General features: G+C 36.3%; 1 protein-coding gene across 1 annotated transcript in view; it reads left to right on the forward strand.

Moving 5' to 3' along the window:
• Positions 1–3,486, forward strand: part of LOC133638757 (monoacylglycerol lipase ABHD2) — a 30,236-nt gene extending 26,750 nt beyond the window's left edge. Inside the window, exon 11 of the mRNA XM_062031687.1 lies at positions 1–3,486. This exon is cut by the window's left edge and continues 807 nt beyond it. The gene's annotated coding sequence lies outside the window, so the exon portion shown is untranslated.
• The last annotated feature ends 6,009 nt before the right edge of the window (positions 3,487–9,495 follow it).

Below are 9,495 nucleotides of genomic sequence, written 5' to 3' on the forward strand. Positions count from 1 at the left end.
CATTCAAAACCCATAAGTGGTATTTTCTATGAACGATCGGTCCGTTTTTAGCAGGGCTCTCAAACTCAATTTACTTTGGGGCCGCTGGAGGTAGAGTCTGGGTGAGGCTGGGCCGCACGAAGTTGTCACTCCAGAATCACGTTTTAACCACCTGACTAAATTTGTCAAGCTTGCTTAACGCAAGTTGCTCTTTTTATTGTACCGTTATTGTAGTTTGTGTCTACTGGGATTCAAAATTGCCATAATATATTTAACTAGTAGCCACCCAGAGTGCACGGGCTGCAATTACATTGAACTATGAAGTAGAGGGCTACAAAATATAGACCTGCGGAAAGCCAAAGGACCCCTGGTTTATGGTGTAATATTGTTAACTTTGTCATTAGCGCTTGCGTGATTTATCCAAAACCAGGTTAGACACCGCAACCGGAAAGAAACTGCCACTTACACTCAAAGCTTTGGCATTGGACCAAAGCGGCTTCCTTTTTTCGCGGTAGACTTCTTCTCTGTTCTTTCATCCGCCTTTTTTTTTTTTTTCAAAATGCACACTTTGGCACACAAAGTAAAATAATGTCAAAAACTAAATTATTTACCGCCCACCCTCTCTACGTCTCCGGTGAAAGTCACAAATAAATGTGCGAACAATCAATGGCCAGTTTCGGTTACGTCGACAACCGCTTATGTCAAGCCAATCCGAGGGATGCCGTCTTCCGACGGGTGCTGCTGTCCTAGGGATGTAACGATAAACTGCATTAATGACAATAAAGCTCTTGACAGTTAGCATTGCTGTTATAAATTAAAATGATTGAAGAACCGTGGTTGATAACTGCACTTTGATAAACTCACGGACTGACTGGCGACAGCTCGCGAGCTTAAATGCTAACATAAAAACAAGAGACATTAACGCCTTCTTAAATGCTAACATAAAAACAAGAGACATTAACGCCTTTCCCCATTAAAAAACGACATACCCCAATCTAAACTTACATAAACACATTGCTGTCTGAGCGACTACGGTATTCAATTGTGCAAATTGAGCCTACAATCTGTGCTTTTTTTAGAACAGAGTGATCGATATATGCTCGAGAGTATTATGACACAAAGGTGTGTTCAAGGACCGCTGAACAGAGTAGGACACCACAACGCCCGGCAGAATATGAGCATAAGAAACTCAAAACATGCAAAATAGTGGGCTTTCAAACAGTGGATCTATTTATTTTAGTTATGTGGAAAAAAAATCTAAAGATTTCAGTATGTGTAAAAGTACTTTTGGAACTATTCCAACAATGCTGGGATAGTAATAACCCTGATAATTTTGGTCACAATAACCGTGATAGGAAGTTTCCGTATCGTTACATCCCTACACTATGTGTAGATTCAGCATGGCATGACTGTACGGTTGAAGAAGAAATCAAAGTTGTGAGGGCGCTTATTCCATCCATGCACATTCCCACAGTCACATTCTATCACTCTGTTGCAGCGCACTTTACACCCTCCTGACTGCCCCCCCCCACTCCCACCCAATCAGCTGATCTTCATGTTTTTGCTTTCCCTGCAAGTGTGAGGACAACATTGGATGTATGTTAAGGTACTTCTAATGCTCCCCGTGTTGTCTCTTGTCGGTTTCATGCCACCCTCTTTCTCTTCTGGTTGCCTGTGACCAGCTGCAGCATCAGTTGCGACATAATCCTACTGCCAGTGCTCAGAGGCCAGCGCTCGGTCACCTCAATAATAATATTATTGCCATCAAAATCCACAAAGTTTGCATCAAAGAAGATTCACCTATAATTCAAAAGTTGTTGAGTCCCCCTATTTATGTCTCTAATGGGTGTGTCACAACAGGGTTGTTGGTGGTGTCTAGTATAGGTTGTAAACAACTGATCTGCGTAAAAAAAAGCAAAATAAGTGGCCACTCTTCCCGTTTAATGAGACAATTAGGTGATGGCACAATTAAGGAGTGCAAGTTGTCTACATTTGAAAGACCAATAAAGTAACCCTTATACAAACCAGGGCCGGCCCGTGGCATAAACACTGTAAGCGGTTGCACGCCGGTTATTTGTAAAGATATAAAAAAAAAAAAAAATGGTGTCATTTAATTCTGTCAGTTATAAAGATGTCATAAAAATTCATATAAAATCAATTTTGCTGTAGCAGTAAAATAATACATTTGTTTGAATTAAATGAGTAATGTATAACACAACCCCTACACCCACCTGTGAAAATACGAAATGGTTCATTCCTTCTGGTAGACGCAAACCTAGCATGAAACACAGACGTCATAATACCATCAAATCTCACACTTATGCATTCACACAATGTACACAAAACATTTGGGAACCAGATTGAGGTGATAAAAGAAAGGTAAGAATATATTTGTGGCAGCATCGGACTGAGTTATGTTTAGGTTTCATTGTTGCATTTAAGTAGCACATAACTGTGGTGCGTTCAAGGGACCTTGATTAAAGTGTGTCAACAGTTTTTGAAAACAGGGTAGGCTTAACCCCCAGTAGATGCACTAATAATTATAAGAGGTGGGAGTCTTTGGCCACTTCATGATTCGATTCCGATTCCTCAGGGGACAATTCGATTTGGAATCAATTCCCAATTCAACACGATTTTCGTAATATATTATTTTGTATATAAATTATAATTAAAAAAAAATTGTTTCAAAAAGTTCCAAAGTAGTTGAAGATATGCAAATACTATATACTTATTAAATACAATTAAAAAACAAACAAACAAAAAAAAGGAACCGTATTCATTATAATAATAATATCAGTAATAGTTGTTTGATGTTTTTGATCCAGAAAATTATTCTTACAAAAAAAATTGTACATTGTATGAATTTAAAAAAAAAAATCTGTTCTCGAAAATTATGAATTGAATTGAATGGAATAAATAGAAATTGTTAATAAATAATTATTAGCCTCTTATGATAATCCTACATTTAAGTTTTTTCCGTGCAAAATCTTGGGGACATTACGTGCAGCATGCAAAAACCCTATTACATTTTTTTACATGTGTTTTAAACCAAATTAAGTCGATAATTCATTATTCAGATTATATGCACATACTGACTTTATGTGAGGCTTAGGGTGTCTTTAGTAGGTTTATATTAATACTAATAATACATGTGTAAAATTAAAGACCAAAATGGGACCATACATAGCCCTGATACAAGCACATGGCACAACCTAGGAGGGCAGTTTTTTCACGCCCAGAGTCAGTCGTATATGTGCACCTCTAAAAGAAGGGAATTTCCTTTTGTGGACAAAACTGTCCCACCTCTGAATAGGGAAGACTGCTGGTTTAAAAGAGGTGAGATCTCTGTCGAACTAGAAAGGTCCACGTCTTGACTTCTCGCCCCCCCCCAAAGATTGTCTCCTTCCACAAGAAGAGTGGCCACTAATGAGTTATTTTGCCACTATGGAAAAACAACAACCCTATTGTGACACACCCATCAGGGACATAAGTAAGGAGACTCCACACCCTTAAAATGTAGAACTGATGACACCTTTTCAAATGAGAGGACGCAGTCTTTTCATCAAAATTCTAAACTGCAGCCCAGCATTGGAAAGCACATATTCTTATATTTCATATTTAATGATCTCAGCTGTGAGGTATGTGAGTTTGAGGGACAGGTTACTTAACGCTTAACCAAATGTTTTTGTGTGTGCGTGCATTGTTTGAACAATACTGCTGATTGTCGTGTTATGTTGTTAGCCCAACTTTATTTTTTTCTTTATTTTTTTTTTTGCCTTTGTGACTGCGAGTGTCAACTTTTGGATAAAAGTGATAAAAGGTATCAATATAGTTATAGTTTATTTTCTCGTGAACACTGTGATGAGATGGATGCTTTGAGATAATGTAATGCAGGGGTGTCCAAACTTTTTCTACTGAGGGCCGCACACGGAAAAATTAAAGCATGCGGGGGCCATTTTGATATTTTTCATTTTCAAACCATAACAAAATATATGGATTTTGGTTTGGTTTTTTTTAACTTTAGGGCTCCCGGGGACCATAAAGGGTCTAAGTCATTAAAATGTTAAAAACAAGTCAAATTATTGTTTTTTATTTATTTATTTAACGCTTGCAGTAAATCTCCACAGTATATTAACTTCAGGTTGATATAAAGTTAAAAAAACCAAAAAGGTTTTATGCCTTTTCTGTCAAAGATAACTTTGTTTTTATAATAAAACTGAAATATGCAGTATTTCCCCCACTGCCCAAAACATTCAGAAAGCAATGTTTGATGTGAAGTAATTAGAGCCTTAAAAAGATCAATGATGCAAGACACCATTGATTTTAATTCATTATTATTTTTGAGTAATCACAGTGAAAAAGATAAATAAAATCCGATTAAATATATTTCGGATCCAAAAGGTGCCCCACTCATAAAGTGATACATTTTTACTAGTTTGTTTTACTTTCAACACTTAAGTTAAGAAATCAACTTCAGATATATATGTCGATTTTACGTTTGAACTATTATTTTGTTTGTTTTATGCTCTTTTGTCAAAGAAAATGTTGATGTTTTTGTATGGCAACCACACAACATATGCAATATTTTCCACATAAAACATTTTAAAGTGAAATATTTCAAATAATTGGAGCCTTAAATAGGTCAATAATTCATTATAACATTGTTGTTGTTTTTTTGGAGGAATGGCAACATATTTTAAATAAAGATAGACAAAAGAAAAAAAACAGCCTGCATGGCAGCTTTGTGTCAACATTGCAACTTTTTCTAGTTAGATTTCACCTCATTCCCACTTTTTTTTAAATTTTTGCAATAGCATTTCCAGAATGTGTGGTGGGCCGGTAAACAATTAGCTGCGGGCCGCACTTTGGACACCCCTGATGTAATGCAAGCAAGGAAACTACTGTGCATATTTACATGTGTCGTGTACAACCTGCTTATAATGACATGTCGAGAGGAGCACAGAAACATTCAATACATGTTTTTATTTTATTTTTTAAATTTGCTTTATTCCATCGCCGGTTTGATTATAGTTATTTTTTTCTTTTACAGTCAAGATAGAACCTTGACTCGTCAACTGTCTGAGATGATATAAAGTATGTTACGGTATTAACGTCAGTGTAATAAATATCTTGAGGGCACAACCGTACTAATATTTGAAGGAAAGTTTGGTTCTGTTCTCAAAAGAAAACATTTGTCTTCTAGTGATAATGAAAAACACTTACAACAAAAAAGGATTCAATTTCTCTTGGTTTTCTGTCTGTTTTTCCTTCTAATCCTGACTCAGTAGAAAGATGGCATTTTTCTGGATCTTTACAGTACATGCTAGCAGTGTTTTTCCATATTTTTTTGTATTTATTTTTCTTTCATTCAAGCATTATGCTTAATTGCATTATAACAACCGATTACATACTTTATCTACAGTAGTTGTGTTTCTAGTCATAATGTAATGACTGCTGCCACCTAGTGGCAAAAAACCCCCAACTCTCAGTGACTCCATAAGAAGATTCCAATTCATCCAAAAAACTTTTTTTTCCCCAAGGATCTTTTTCCTTTGCACTTCATGCACAGAAACATCTGTGATTGTTTTGCCTCTTTGCTAAATGTTTAATTTTTTTCTTGTAATTCTTGTAAATGTGTTTGTGCACACAATCTGCCATATCATCACTTCTGAGTCAACAACCAAAATAGATTGACTTAGTATTTTTAAATACTATTTAAGAGCCCAGGAATGGGGGAAGGTAATAAGCAATGATCAGAAGTGTATGAGTATGATTGTCATGTAAATGTCTCATTACTTGACTTTGTGCTCGGGGATCTGAAATGTTGTGTATTGTGTTGATAAAAGAAAGTGTATTTCTCTGTACCCAGTGCTGTCAGAATTATGTTTTTGTACTGCACAATTCAATGTCTATCACTCTAGAAATACCTCCAAAATTGGGATGAGTCATGTTCAGTAAGCTATCTGTAACAATAATACAATGAAAAATATATTTATTTATTTTTGGACCATGAAGAGATGCAAAGACGACAAAAAAAGGTGCACATTCTAAGTTCTCGTTCTGAACACTGGGTATTTTTTTGTTTGTTTCCAAAAGTTATTATATAAGGAACTATGGTTATTATATTCTAAAAATAAATTTTGTCCAAAGGAAAAACAATTCTTGTTTTTTTTTTCTTCAGTTTTTACCTCAGTAGTAGAAGACAGGTTATGTCTGAAATTACAGTTTTTCAGTGATGGGAAAGCTACTTGGTAAATGTAGTAAGCTAAGCTACAAATTACTCTGGATTAAATGTAGCTAAACTATCCCGGAGAATTGTAGCTATAGCTCCACGGCAAAAGTAGCTTGCTACATCAAGGCTACATTTTACGACATTTATATCCATGGACCCACATGAATAATATCAATGTAAATGTAACAGAGTGTACAAGCTACTATTAACTATCTGTCATTTAGCTGGAGACACCCTACAACACAGGTGTCGAACTCAAGGCCCGGGGGCCAAATCTGGCCCGCCACATTATTTAAAATAATATGCGTTGATAAAATGCTTAATCTTTTCTTATTATTAAATATATTTGTTTTTTCCCTTTTGACATTAAAAATCATGTACTGCATGCAGTTGCATATCTTTTAAAATTCAAAATGATCAAATCATTATATTATGTATTCTAAAAATATGTTTTGTTAAAATAAAGATAAATATTGTACTTAAGTATCTGCTTGACTTATGATTTCAAAACAAATGATCAATCAAATTGTAGACCATAGATTTTACGGTTAAATTCCGTTGACTTGAGATTTTTTTACCGTAAAATCAACTTTGGTACTGTTTTTTTTCTTTATACAGTAAAAAGTTAAAGTAACAATGATTGTCACACACACACACACACACACACACACACACACACACACACACTAGGTGTGGTGAAATTTCCCTCTGCATTTGACCCGTCCCCTTGTTCCACCCCCTGGGAGGCTAGGGGAGCAGTGAGCAGCAGCAGTGGCCGCGCCCGGGATTCATTTTTGGTGATTTAAACCCCAATTCCAACCCTTGATGCTGAGTGCCAAACAGGGAGGTAATGGGTCCCATTTTTGACACTTGTGATTTAGGGCTATATAAATAAACATTGATTGATTGATTGATTGATTTTTATAGTCTTTGGTATGACTCGGCCGGGGTTTGAACTCACGACCTACCGATCTCAGGGCGGAAGGAACTAAAACATTAAAAAAAAAACAAAAAAAAACGGGCAGCTCTGTTGCTTGAATTGTACCGCTAAAATCAGTGGTATTGTTTTCCCATTCCATTACATTTATTCACATTTTTTATATGCTGTAAAAAACCCACTGCTTTTACTGTAAAATTCTGGTGACTGAGCTACCAGTTTTTAAAGTAAAATTTAAAAAAAAAAATTTGCAGCTTATGTAAAAAAATATATTGTTAATGTATTATACACTACCGTTCAAAAGTTTGGGGTCACATTGAAATGTCCTTATTTTTGAAGGAAAAGCACTGTACTTTTCAATGAAGATAACTTTAAACTAGTCTGAACTTTAAAGAAATACACTCTATACATTGCTAATGTGGTAAATGACTATTCTAGCTGCAAGTGTCTGGTTTTTGGTGCAATATCTACATAGGTGTATAGAGGCCCATTTGCAGCAACTATCACTCCAGTGTTCTAATAGTTCAATGTGTTTGCTCATTGGCTCAGAAGGCTAATTGATGATTAGAAAACCCTTGTGCAATCATGTTCACACATCTGAAAACAGTTTAGCTCGTTACAGAAGCTACAAAACTGACCTTCCTTTGAGCAGATTGAGTTTCTGGAGCATCACATTTGTGGGGTCAATTAAACGCTCAAAATGGCCAGAAAAAGAGATTTTTCATCTGAAACTCGACAGTCTATTCTTGTTCTTAGAAATGAAGGCTATTCCACAAAATTGTTTGGGTGACCCCAAACTTTTGAACGATAGTGTATATATATATATATATATATATATATATATATATATATATATATATATATATATATATATATATATATATATATATATATACACACACGTGTATATTCATATATTACTCATTGTTAAAACGGCCCTCTGAGGGCAACCATAACTGTGATGTGGCCCTCAATGAAAACAAGTTTAACACCCCTGCCCTACAACTACCTCTCGGGGTCCGCGCACCCCACTGTATTTGTTTTTTTTAGTTTGCCTTTTCTTTGGCCCACCTCTATAGTGTTATTCATTTTCTTTACCTACAGTAAAATAAAAAACACTTATCTATATATTGACAAAAAAACAACAATGACATATGTGTTGTTTGGGAAGAGTTGTTAATGGTTATGTCCAGTAAAACTTTTTATGAACCCAACTCACCTTAATGTGTGTTCCTAAATTTGTGCCGGACGTCTTAGATGAAGACAGCAGTTATGGTTTTGGTTTACAGAGTAAACAACTAAAAAGTAAGGTTTTGGGCATTGTTTTCTAAATATAGCTAAGGACAGGCAATATTGTGGGTTTCCTGCACGTCATCTTCATTACTATAGGAAAAATTAAATCCGCGGGAGAGAATTAATCTGCCATTTTCAAGTATGTTTTTTTTTTTTTGAGTGGTCAGCTTGAGGCGTCCCTCTGTCTCTGACTCCCTCGTCGTCATGTGACCTGAGTGCGTGTCTGTTATGATTTTGCTTACTAGTTTCGATGACCCGCCTTATCTTGCCTCCGATTGGCCAGTCCGTAATGTTTCTCCCTAATCTTAACCAATTGTGACTCATCATACGAAAACCAACCAATCATCATGGGTTTTCTCCGTATGTATGGATGTGTTCTTTCATCCAGGTCATTGGATTTTATTCAAATGGATTCGTAGTCCAATTTCTTTGATGTAAACTACCTCGCTGCATGGGTCTAAAAGTAGCTAAGCTACAGGAAAAGCTACTTGTTAAAAAAGTAGCCAAGCTACTGGAAAATGTAGTCAAGCTACGTAGCTTAGCTACATGTAGCTTGCTACTACCCATCACTGCAGTTTTTTTTCCAGAAGCTAACAAGTTGTCTCATTTTCAAAACTGTAAACACAATTAAACTTAAAGTTAAAGTTCCAATGATTGTTACACACACACTAGGTGTGGTGAAATTGGTTCTCTGCATTTGACCCATCCCTATTTTCACCCCCTGGGAGGTGAGGGGAGCAGTGAGCAGCAGCAGTGGCCGAGCACGGGAACTAAAGTACCAATGATTGTCACACACACACTTGGTGTGGTGAAATTATTCTCTACACAGGGGCATTTTTGCCACTGGGGTCTCCATTGTCTTATTTTAGGCTTCATAATGTGCCACACATTTTCAATGGGAGACAAGTCTGGACTGCAGGCAAACCAGTCTAGTACCGCACTCTTTTAACACGTGGCTTGGCATTGTCTTGCTGAAATAAGCAGGGGCGTCCATAAAAAAGACGTTGCTTGGATGGCAACATATGTTGGTCCAAAACCTGTATGTACCTTTCAG

The sequence above is a fragment of the Entelurus aequoreus genome, linkage group LG02 (genome assembly GCF_033978785.1).
Source record: "Entelurus aequoreus isolate RoL-2023_Sb linkage group LG02, RoL_Eaeq_v1.1, whole genome shotgun sequence".
NCBI classification, from domain to species: Eukaryota; Metazoa; Chordata; class Actinopteri; order Syngnathiformes; family Syngnathidae; genus Entelurus; species Entelurus aequoreus.